This window comes from Condylura cristata, unplaced genomic scaffold (assembly GCF_000260355.1).
Source record: "Condylura cristata isolate star-nosed mole 26May11 unplaced genomic scaffold, ConCri1.0 scaffold00012, whole genome shotgun sequence".
Classification (NCBI taxonomy): domain Eukaryota; kingdom Metazoa; phylum Chordata; class Mammalia; order Eulipotyphla; family Talpidae; genus Condylura; species Condylura cristata.
In genome coordinates, this window is record NW_004567113.1 from 25,751,566 (window position 1) to 25,764,139 (window position 12,574).

Genomic DNA, 12,574 nt, shown 5'->3' on the forward strand with positions numbered 1-12,574 from the left:
CCCTCCTCTTGTTTGCAAGTTTATCTTATAGTCTACTACCTGTTTCAGACAGGGCAACCCTGAACTCTGAACACTGGACCGAATTAGGTGTTTGCATTTGTAGGAGATGTTTTGATGTGTCATCACATTTGAGCAATATTCAATCTGTTGTCTGTATCCAATTATGTTTTTCATCTTCTTACATTTTTTGTGATCCACATTCTCACGAAGTTTTTATTTTCTATTCCAGGACTAAAATATGTAAAGGGGAATAATGAAAAGAAAATTAGATTTATAAACATAGAGAATTAGCTATATGGTAGGTACTAACCTGATTGTTTTCCCCTCTGCAATAACAAAAAGAGTATCATAAGCAATATGAATAAAGATTGAACAAATTGATGTTGTCTAATCCAACTGTAAATTGTCATTATTACTAATAGGGACTCAGGGCAATGACAGTTTCTTTATATATCATGGAGTAAAATACTGTCAACAGCACTTTTACTGAGACTTTAAGTCATGTGTTGAGCATATGAAGGTGAAGGATTCTATCAATTTTATTCCACTCTTCCCTTAGCCTCCACATTGCACAACTCTAAATAGATTTTTCAAATAATTTCACTGAAATCATGATTTGTAGAGTCCCCTCTGGCAGATCTATAAATCACACACTTTAGTAGTGACTTTTGTTTTCTGGGTCTTCTCTATTTTTCTCTTAGTTTGCACATAACATTTTGTTGTCTACTTCTCAACTTCCATGAAATATTAAATTATATCCTTAAGCATGATTGTCTGATTTTCTTCCAAATCACCTAATTTAGCTCTTTGCTTTGCCAATTATTCTTTTACTTCTATCAACACCTGTTTCTGTACTTCCAAGATTTCTATTTCTGTTATAGATGGCATGTCTATAACACAATAATGGGAAAACTTCTCTGAGCCTGCTAGATACCAAAGCAATTGTTAGGTCAAAAAACCAACTTTTGATAATTGGTCAGGTGCTTTAGGATTGTTATAACATATATATATATATAAACTTTTTCTGTTGATCTGCAGATATTCAACACTTAAAACTAAATAAATAGAATTGCCAAAGATGGATACTTAGGGAGATAAAGAGGACAGAATCTACTGCGCAATACAGATAGCACAAACATTTTTCAGTCATTAGATTGAACCTCACATTTGTTCATCTCCTCTCATTTTCCTACAATAAAACTTTTGAAAATTTGTACAGCCACAAAGAAAATTTCCAAGATATGTTAGAAAGAAAAGCAATCATTCTGATTAGCCCACAAAAAAATATGTCTTTCAAAAAAATTTAATTTGGTGGTTGGCATATAGATTCCAGTTCTGAAATGGCAAAGACCTATTGTAATATTCTAAAGTAATGAGAAATAAAATTAATATGTTAAAATAAAGTTAGACTTTACCCATAGCAGAAGAAATAACCTCTCTAGATTGAATAATTTGAAAGTCTATTTAATACATGATAAATTACACTATCAGATTATAATTTGGCAGCTTTTCTGGTGGAAAAATAAACTGAGTAGGAAAAATAAACTGACAAGAAACCTAATAATAAATAACATAGATCGAATTTATTTCTAAAAATAACACCTGATATAAACTCAAAACTGTTTTCAACTTAAAAAAAACCTTAAGATTAAGTTGAAAGATACACTGTTTTGTTAGGGAAATTTTCTAATTATTTTGAGCATAGAGCTTTTGTATCATTGCATCTGAGAAAGCAAGATAGGTCATCAGCAACTCTTCCTGGAGCCATTGAAGAAATTGAATCAGCATTCCCCCTCTTGCTACATCTGTTTAAACTAGCATGATCTGACTTAAAAATAACTGCCTTAATTGGTGTTGCAACTGTTTCTGTGAGTATGCACAGATTACAAACTGAACTACATGAGCTTTCTTAATTTGGTCATCTAAAAATTATGTCTTACAATAGAAATAAGACTCTTTTACATAAAATTAAAATAAAATACTTTAAAATTTAAAAAAAAAGAATAGTACATAGCTTATTTTTATATATCCAGAAAAAGAGTTTTACAATCAGGTTAAGTGGGAAAAATAAAATATTACCACCACATTATTATTTAACAATTGTACTACTATTAGAATAATTTCCTATGGGTAAAGATGTTCTTTCAGAATTTTTACATATGATCAGATTGTTTAAAAATAAATTATTCACCATTCCTACTCTACTCATATTCATTGTCATTCTTGATTCATGTGGTGACATTCTGTGTTCCAATTTCATTCTTAGTCACAAAAGCAAGTCTTCTAATTCTGTCACCACTTAATGATAGACAGATGATTTTGCACTCATTTGACCTTTTCCAAGCTATGTTGTTTGATAAGCAGCCCATTCCTGTTCTCTTTTAATAAAAGGGAGAGTAGATTAGCCAGTCAGAATTCAGCTAAAGCATAACAACAGGCAACTTCTGGCATGTAATGGGGACATTAAAATTCTAATGACTCATTCCTCTGTCACAGATGAGGAAAAGAATAGAAATAGACATAACATGGATTTGTTCTTCTAAACTAATTATAACAGAAATTTGGAATGATAAAGACTTCATTCACATAAACTAGTGTTTTCTTTAGCTTGATGCAGAAGCCTTAGGAATTTACCAGAATTAACATTTTGGATGTGAAATCAGGTTAGATAAAAGTTCAATAATAAAAGAGATCTCCTGAAGATGAAAGAGAATGGTATGAACAACAACAACAAAAAAAGGTAGGTTGTAAACAAAGGTAGACCTCCTTATTTTAGAGCCATAATTTAAGAGAAACCTTAATTTAAAAAGAAATCAAAATGTATAAAAAAGTGTGAATCATTCTATCTCAATATATATATAACTTTATAAGAATTTCCCTTTTTTCCTTGATCTGTCATGTCATCACCCAAGATTTTGAAAGTTATTATCTTATATTTTTAATCATAGTCAGATAATCCTATAAACATATTTCTTTAATTTGGGAGAGGTGCTTGCAAAGTAGATTGATAACACTATGACTAACACAACATATTCTCAGCCCTCTTAGGGAATATAATTGAATTAGTAATAAAGACATTAATCAAATGATCACACAAAGAATTATAACATTGCTATTACAAGTAATGTGAAGCATACCAGAATAAATAACTTCCAAAATATGTTCCTTTTATATATGTATATTTTGAGGTAAAGGTTATTATGTATAAGGAAAAGCAGTGAATGCTCTAGAAACAAGGCACATATTTTCCATTTTTTTTAAAGATTTATTTATTTGTGCATACAGAACTGGGGTACAGGCCAGAGGCTCAGGGGCAGTGAGAGGCTTCACCAGAGACAGAATGGGGAGCAGAACAGGCAGATGGACGAAGTACACTGCTGAGGGGAGCAGCGGGCGGGTCAGGAGAGGTCTGCCGCGCCATGTGGTCACCTCCAGGGCAGGCGGGGATCGAACTCATGTGGAAGCGGCTTTAGATTCTCAGTACTGTGCTTTAACCCGCTGCGCCACCAGGGAGGGCCATATTTTCCATTTTTAAAAGGAAATTTAAATATTTTTCAGAGAAAACTACTCCATATGTGATTAATATGTCCATAAGAGAAAATAAATTCAGGATCTTCTACTGTCAACACCTTGAATTAGAACCAGAAATTTATCTCTCTATCATTTCTTTCCATACAAGGAAGCTAAAAATTTAAAGTTTCTATCTATGAAGAATTGACTATGGTAAGGACTGTGGGGAATTTGATGGTGGATGTAGTTGGCACCATCCAATGGAAGAGTTATGAACCTATGCTTCTGAATCATATACTATGCTGTAAACTAAAAACAGCTCAATGATTGAGACAAAAAAAGCTCTACAAAATGAATGTCACCTGCTGACTGAAACCATAGCAAAATTTATTAAACAATCCTTGTTCCTGATTACCCTTTTATGCCCAGAAAATACAAATTCTTTTATCTAAACTTTTTAAATTAAAATCATTGACAGAAAAAAATAGTTTTAATTGTACAACATAGTGATTCAGAATTTGTATATATTGTTATATGACCATGGTAAATCTAATTAACATTCATAACACAAATTTAAAAATATTTTTTTAGCAATGAAGCCATTTAACTTTTCTTCTCTTGGCAACTTCAAATATACAACACTATATTATTACTATAGACACCATACTGTACATTACACACCTAAGATGTGTTTATTTTATAATTGAATGTTTGTAATTTTTGATCACTTTTACTTCCCATTCCCCAAAGCTAAACTCTAATGACCCATGGATATTGCTCATTGGAGAAACATCCCTAGAGCTATTGAGGTATTAGAGGTGGCTGGTGAAAAATATGCACCAAAAAATTTAAAAAACTAATAGGAATGGAGAACAGCACTTAAAGGGCCTGCCAAGAAATATATGAATGTTGCCTGGGACTTACCATATTAACACATACACAAAAACATTCAAATCACAGCTAAAAGAATTCTACTTACCAGTCTTACAGAATCTAACTGATAGGCAGATGGCTAAAGATGATACCTAGTTTGGAAACACCAGTGGTTTGGATGCCATTTTGGTACTCACTCCCCAATCTACTAGACCCTATAGGTGAGCTTCAAGTGAGCTACACCCACTGCAGTGATATAACTGTGAGCCACAACTCTACCTTGAGAATTATGTCTCACTTCTGTGCAGTAAAGAACATGACAATTCTGTGTGGGGCATATTTCCAGGAAGATCAGGCAATTCATCTATCAGCTCAGCAGTGAATGCAGACTGGGGATGAAGGACCTTCAACACTACCTACTCAGCACACCACACCTCACCTTGACAGAGCCTAATACTTTACAGCTGAGTGGGGCCAAGAGCCCCTCACTTGTGTTATCTGACATAGTAGGAAAGTCACAGAGGGGACATACCTTGAGCTGAAAACTACTTCTGAACTCCACAGATCATTGACTGCACAAGACAAATACTTCAAGATCAGGAAAGATTGTACAGTTACTAAAAACCTAAACAAATATTCAGAGAATCAAGTAAAATGGAGATGAAGAAAAAGTGTCAAAATAAAGTGCAGATACAATGCCCAAGAATGACTTTAGAGAAATGGAAATAAACTACTTAAGGAAGAGAAAAAAGTGATGGTAATAGAGATGCTAACAGAGAGAAGAATAGATGAACACTAAAATAATAATAATAATAATAATAATAACTAAAAAAATAAAATTCATAGCAGAACAATACAATAAATTCACTGAAAAGTGAAACTGAAGGATATCTTTGCAGATTTCAGAAAGAAAAGCAATGAAGTGAGTTCGAAGAAAACAAACTAGAACTCACCCTGATTTATTTCAATGGCTATAACTCAGGCACAATCAGAAAGAGATATGCAGGACAAAACATAGAGAAAAGGTGATCCCATGCCCTCTCGAACATTCTCTTCAAATCAGCACATATTTTTCAACCAGAAATTCCCTGAAGTCCCCTTCTCTTGAGTTTTTATGGAGGCCTCATTTTTTAGACATTATTGGTAAACTCATTGACTATTGAACATTGATTCAACCTCCAGTACCTCACTCATTTACAAATGTCAGGGACTGATATTAGAAGTTCCAACTCTCCAGTCACTTGGTAGGATCATCTGGAAACCTGTCTCCAACTTTAGCCCTTACCCCGAATGTCAACACATTAACATAACAAGAGACATTTAATTATTCTCATCACTTGGAAAATTCGGGGACTTTTGGTACCTTAAAACAGAAATTGGATGGAGATAAAATTTCTATAAGAAATCCATGTTTTGGTCAACAGAGGATCAAAATTATATATATTCTTTGTAACTCACAATATCACAAATTGTAACTATTATTCAGGCACAGCTGGATTTCTAGGCTCAAACAATGTCATTATCCTAGCCTTTTGGTTTATTTGTTATCTCATCCCTATATAAGCTGCACTATTAGACTGCACACTATGGCAAGATTAGTCCAGTAGCAAAAACTTCAAAAGCTCTCATGTTCATGTTCAGTGGGAAAGACTCTTTATTAGTGGCACTTACAGAAAAGCTAAGATTGATGTGTATCTTAGACATGACTCTATCACTGAATAACATGCTTTGCCACTGGAATCAAGAGGAAGCTCTGAATAAATTTTAGGTTTTATTGTCAGAGAGGGGGATGTAGCTGCTGGAGAGTTCAATCAAACGCAACTATTCATCACAATATATCTATATACTATTGGTATTTCTCTGTGAATTATTATCAAACTTTACCTAAAGCAATAAAATTTCCTGTGGATTGGTTTTTGTTTTATAAGAGTTTAAGATTGTAGACTAGTAATATTTCTCATATTCCTTAAAAATCATTTCTTGGCCCTCCCTGGTGGCGCAGCGGGTTAAAGCACTGCACTGAGAAGCTGAAGCCACTTTTGCATGAGTTCAATTCCCGCCTGCCCCGGAGGTGACCACATGGCGTGGCAGACCTCTCCTGACCTGCCTGCTGCTCCCTCAGCAGTGTGCTTCCTTGATCTGCCTGTTCTGCCCCTCATACTGTCTCTGGTGAATCCTCTCACTGCCCCTGCAACTCTGGCCTGTACCCCAGTTCTGTATGAATAAATAAATAAATCTTTAAAAAAAAATCTTGTAAAACAAAACAAAATTCATGTATTTATCATTGTAGTTTTGTTTTCCCTTTTTGTTTTGTTGCATATCATTTTTGAATAGTAATTTCATACTTGTTCAAGGTTCTCTGCATAACAAAGAAAATATATTACCATTTTAAAAGAGTACTTCACACCTTCTGAAATTTGATGTCACTGGCTTTCTTTAACAATTTGAAAACACAGACTCTTCATATGATTTAATAAAAAATAAATAATTCTGACACACTTTAGAAACCCAAGAATTATGCTTCACCCCTATTGTTTTCAGAGTTGCCCTCTATAGAGCTTGAAATGACAGACCTTACCAGTTCCCTTCATAATGGGATGATTCTTAGTGACTATGCAGTGCATATCATGGTAGTGTTTGAAATGACAGAATAAAGCTATTCCTCATAAGAGGGAAGAAATAATCCATTAGATAAAGATTTTCTCTCATCTCCTATTTATTAAAGCTTTTATACTGTCACTTTCACATTTGGATTTACTCATAAGTCAACACCTTACAATAAAATGGAATTACACTAGGAATTAACTAGAAAATAGTTGAAGATGGGAATTGAGTAGGAAAATTTTGCCTCATTGTATCTAACAAGACCATTGCTTTGGATACCTCGTAAATAACAGAAAGAACTGTCATGACATCCTAGCTATGAGATTCCCACAGGCTTCACTAAAATGTCTTAGTCCTAAATAACAAGACTTTCTGACTAATTTATAACCATATGTTTCTTAATATTTTTTATTTATTTATTGGACCTGTGAGAATGATTACCATTTAATTTTATGATAGGTTTGGAGAAAAAAGTCCAATTCAATGATTAAACAATATTGAGCATAATAAAAATGTATATGTGGAGCAGGGGCCTGGTTGAAGGGCCTGTGAGAACACTCTGAACTCTAACTTGTTAATTGTTTTAATGCAAAAAATGAAGGATCTTCCTAGAAAAACTGAAAGGATCTTAAACTATGAATTAAACTTAAAACCAACAAAGAATCTATACATGAGAGGCACTGGGAACGCCTCTCTTTCATTTTACCCCAATATCCAATTTTAAAAAAACTTCAAACACTATGGGACTTACCACCCTTAATGGTTCTTAAATTTGTCCACTCTGTCAAATTGCACTTTTAGAATGAAGTCACTACCATGCCTCAACTGAATTTCTGTAATATGCTCCAGGTGGCCTCACCCAATTCATCTCCAATCTTGCCATTTCCTTTTTTTCTGCAGCAATATGAGTGAAAAAATTTTCTTATACACTGATTTTCAAATAGCACTCCACTTTAAGGGTCCTTCTTGCTGTTTATATCAAGTCTAAACTCCTGAAAAATGACTCTAACTTCTTCAGGATCTCTCCAATCTTCTCTCTCCCCACTTTTCTGTCATATCTGGTACTTCAGTCATTCTAAATTTCACTCAGAATATTACAGATGACACCTATTTTTTATTCTCAAAGTTTTTGCTCTAGGCTTTTCTTTCCTTTTAAAGATATTCTCATAATAGTTATCAGCCCTATCTTCTCTTGCAATCCAGTTTTCTAGGAAGAGTTCTTCCTTTGTCATCCATAGGCCCCTTTCCCTAGGGACCCTCCTCAGCCACTGTAAATAGAAATTAGTTGCCCATTATCTGTGTTCCCAAGACACCTTGGATTTCTATTTTTTATATATATCACTCTAGACTATAAATACCTATTTGATTTTTTTTATTTCTTACATTTAATTATAAACTTACAAGACAGAGATTGTGACCTTCACACTCATCAATACTAGCATGAATGTTTACTATATTTTTAGTGTTTACTCATAGCCTGACTCTATAGAAAAGTTAACTTGTATTTGGAAAAAAGGACAGGTTTCATCTTGAACAGTTTTTGAGGCAGCTAATATCAATATCATCCAATTAAGCCTAGGGAAATCTGCTTAAAGTATTTTGTGAGAAAAAAAAAAAAAACTTTTAGAGGTAAGGAGTAAAAAAAATCCAAGTTGATAAAATAACTACAGAAATACAGTAGAGGAGGAAAGCGGAAAGCTCAAAAATAGGGTCCAGTCATCAGAATGATGAATATATGAAAGAGTTGGGCATCTTTCCTGTGGTTGAGCATTGATTCATAGTGAATGGAGCAAATGTAATTGTCAGAAACAGAGCTAGGTTGCATCAACAATCACACCCTAAACCAATGATAGGAAAATGCACAGGTGTGAGTCTTTATGGACCAAGGAATCAAGAATGAAAATCAGAAAATAGGTAGAAAAGACCTATTTAAAGTGGCCTAGAAGGCAGAGATATTGTCTTAGGATCATGGGAAAGGAAGGAAACATCATAAACATCATGTACATTTGCTCCTTTCTTAGGTTCTGGAAGATTTCTTCTATAATTTCTTTAAATAAATTAACTTTACCTTATTTCTCTTTTCCTCTTGTGGATATCTATTATCTGCATTTGCCTTTCCTAATGGAGTCTGATATGTCTTAGATTATTTCTTCACTCTTCTTTATATTTTTATTTAATATCTCTCTTTTTCTACCTTGGTTCCTTATGTATTATAATCTTCAATGTCACTGATTCAGTCTTTTATAGTATACTTTAATGTTTTGCAACCATCCCAGGCAGATTAGGTTCACCATCGGCCTTGGCAACATTTTCACAGGGTTTAATGGTAAGCAGGGAAAAGAGCCAGCAGGGAGACAACAAATTGAGGCTACCATGAATCTCTATAATGCTTTTTCTCTGGCATTTTCTCATGGCCTCTTCCTCTTGTAGCTGTTATTCATCCTATTGTATCCATGCATTGTCTCTGATTAATGCTGCCATTATAACCCTGATCTCTAGGCTCAGGGGTACATTCTTATACATGTGCACATGCATGGGCAAACGTCCATGCTCAGGTGCAGATGCATGGGCAAACGTCCATGCTCAGGTGTCCATAGTCAGGCAAATGTGCCCACAGCTGCAGGTGATAGCCACAGAGGTCAGGGGCTGATCAACTTATTTGTCCTACACATAGCTTCAAATATGTCTGTTCACTATCTTCTTCTGCTCCTCTACAAGTACTCAGTTTATTGTATTCTAATCTCAATCATTACTATAAAAAGTTCCTCAAGCTTTCCGCTTTCCATTCTTTATTGCTTAACATCTGTTACCATTTTCCTTGTACTAAGGGTATTTCATTGTAGAAGTCTCTTACTTTTAAAACTGAAGTCAGTGAAACTCCAATTCAACCAACCTAGAACATTTTGTTCTAATTATTTTTAAATACCACTCCATAATTTGTCTTTGTATTTCCTTTATGAAGTCATACAATTTTTCTAATTTTTAACCGTCTTTTGTTCTAATTATTTTTTAAATACCACTCCATAATTTGCCTTTGTATTTCCTTTATGAAGTCATACAATTTTTCTAATTTTTAACCCTCTATGAATATATATCAATAATTTCACTATGAGAAAAAATGCTGACTTTCCTTGCTTTAGATGTGAAAGAATATAAATGTTGGTATATACACTCTTAAATCTATCTTATGGTTCTCAACTATAAAACAGTTGTTTTCTTTTTTTTTAAGAGCAGCATATTATCAGAATAATTCAGGTATTGATTGCTACAATAGATAACTGAGACAACTTTTAAGATGTTGTGCCTTTTAGCAGTAATTTAATAAATCAAGTCCCAGCTAACTTCCTGAGAAAGTTTTGTCACTCATAGAATCTGGCTCACAATGGATGAAATGGCAGGCATTTCTAACCAAACATATGTTTCCAATAGCACACTTCTGTGTAGTGCAGTGTTTTCAATGTAGATGAGGTACATAGTGACATCATAGCTTAAATTCTTTTTAGGTAAACCAGATGGTCAAATGTGCATGCAGAAATAATGTTATTAAGCTGTCCAGAAAGCATAGTTTAATCATTTTTAAGAATTTCACTAATTTCCAACATGTGTATTTTAAAATGTGTATTTATATTTAAAAAATGAGTGCTCCAAATCTGTTTTAGTCAGTTCTCAATTAAACTAGATAATCAAGGTTGCAGCAATTTTGAGAAAAAGGCAAACAATTGTCTTGAAAACAACAACTAAGATAGAAGATCTGCATACTGGCTAGTAATTCATTATCATTCTGTAAAATTTATTACATTGAAATTTGTAACACACAAATACCTATAATTTATTATTTTTGAGACAATAGAAGGGATTTTTTTAAGTCAGCATAGAGGTGAAAAACACTAGTAAATAAAGAAAAATAAAACAGAAAAGAAAATGTAGGAAAAGAGACACAGAAGTCCATTTTTTTGTTCACTCATGAAACTTTAAGCCTAGAGATAAATCATGTTGGTACGACTTTCCTATGCATTCCACATATACTGTGTCATGGAAAGAGAATAGCTTCTAATGATAATGTACTGAGGTTGAAGCAAAAAAAAAAATAAAAATTGAGTTGATCTAATGAAAAAGAAAAATAAAAGTAAAGTTTAAATTTGATACTTGAGATTTTTATTGATGTAATTGTTTTGTTATTGATGATTTACCTGGGATCCAACCCACTTAAATTTCCTCCCACCCTGAAACAATTGAAACATTAGAAAGTAAAATAGAGCAGGAGAAAATATGTGAAGCTAGAAGAGATTTAGTACTTTTAACTATCAATGTTAAGAAGAAATTAATAGCATATTGATTACACATTCAGAGTTAAAATAACTTTGAATTTGTGGTTCTAAATATCAGCCTAGGTTTGACTTTTGTGAGGGCATCACAAATCCAAAAATACTACATAAACTTACATAAAGTGCAAAATTTAATTAAAATATTTCAGATAGACAACATATTTTTGGACTCTGAAAACTACCGAGGATGTTTGTGTGCCAGTATTTACCAGTATTCAGATGTCTTCAATTACATTGTAAAAAACCTTTGTGACATCTCATTTAATTACTTGAGAAAACAAATAATAACAGATTGAATAGATCTATGATCAATCTCTGCTTGATCATAGAAGGATGGATGACTTTCCTGTTGAGGATGGTGAACTAAAAAAAAAAAAAATTGAGTGTAAATTAATTAACAACTCTGATGTTGTCATTTAGCAGGAGATATATATCCTGGTCTATTTGCTGTCTCATTGTGTAAGGGACTAGGAAACAGATCTGGTATGTCTTCTCTGGAATTTTTCAGTATTCCCATTAAAAGGCTGTGTTAGACTAATACAGAGATAGATTATTAAAGCAATTTAGCTCTACATCTAAATCCACCTTTTTGATTAGAAATGAGAGACATGAACATATTTTTCTCTTTTACTTCTAAGCCTACTGCAAACTTAAGAAAAGAACAAAGAATTTCATATGTTTTTAGGTGAGCTATATTCTGCCTGAATTTTTCACTTTATGAAATATATGAGATGAAACAAAATGTTGAATCAAAATAATATTGCACAAAGCTTAACATGGAGGTTTTTGCCTCTAAAATGTTCATGAAATATCTGTGGAAAATCTAATATTGAATCAGGAAATCAGAAAGCTAAAGTTCTATTTGTGGAAAAAAAGCTCTATAATAAACATGTTAACATTATCTAACTGTCTTCCATTTTGACTTTGCTTACCTGTTTCTGTCATTTTATGTATACAAAGGTATAGGATTACAATAGTCAGCCTAAACAAAGAATAATGTTTAAAAATTCCAAAAATATTTATAACCAAAGACAGGCAACACATACTATTTTCAAAGTATCATCCAGGGAGATCAACTGACCATAATCAAAGGAGACCAACTAACCAAAATTAGCTACAGACAACTCAGAAAAAAGTAAGCTACCCAAGGAAGTAAGCCTCTTTTTCTAAGTAGTTAGAAAAAAAAGTTGTTTTCAAATGTAACATGAGAAAACTTGCTGTCATTGACTAAATGAAATTAAGTATCAATGAGCATATAATAA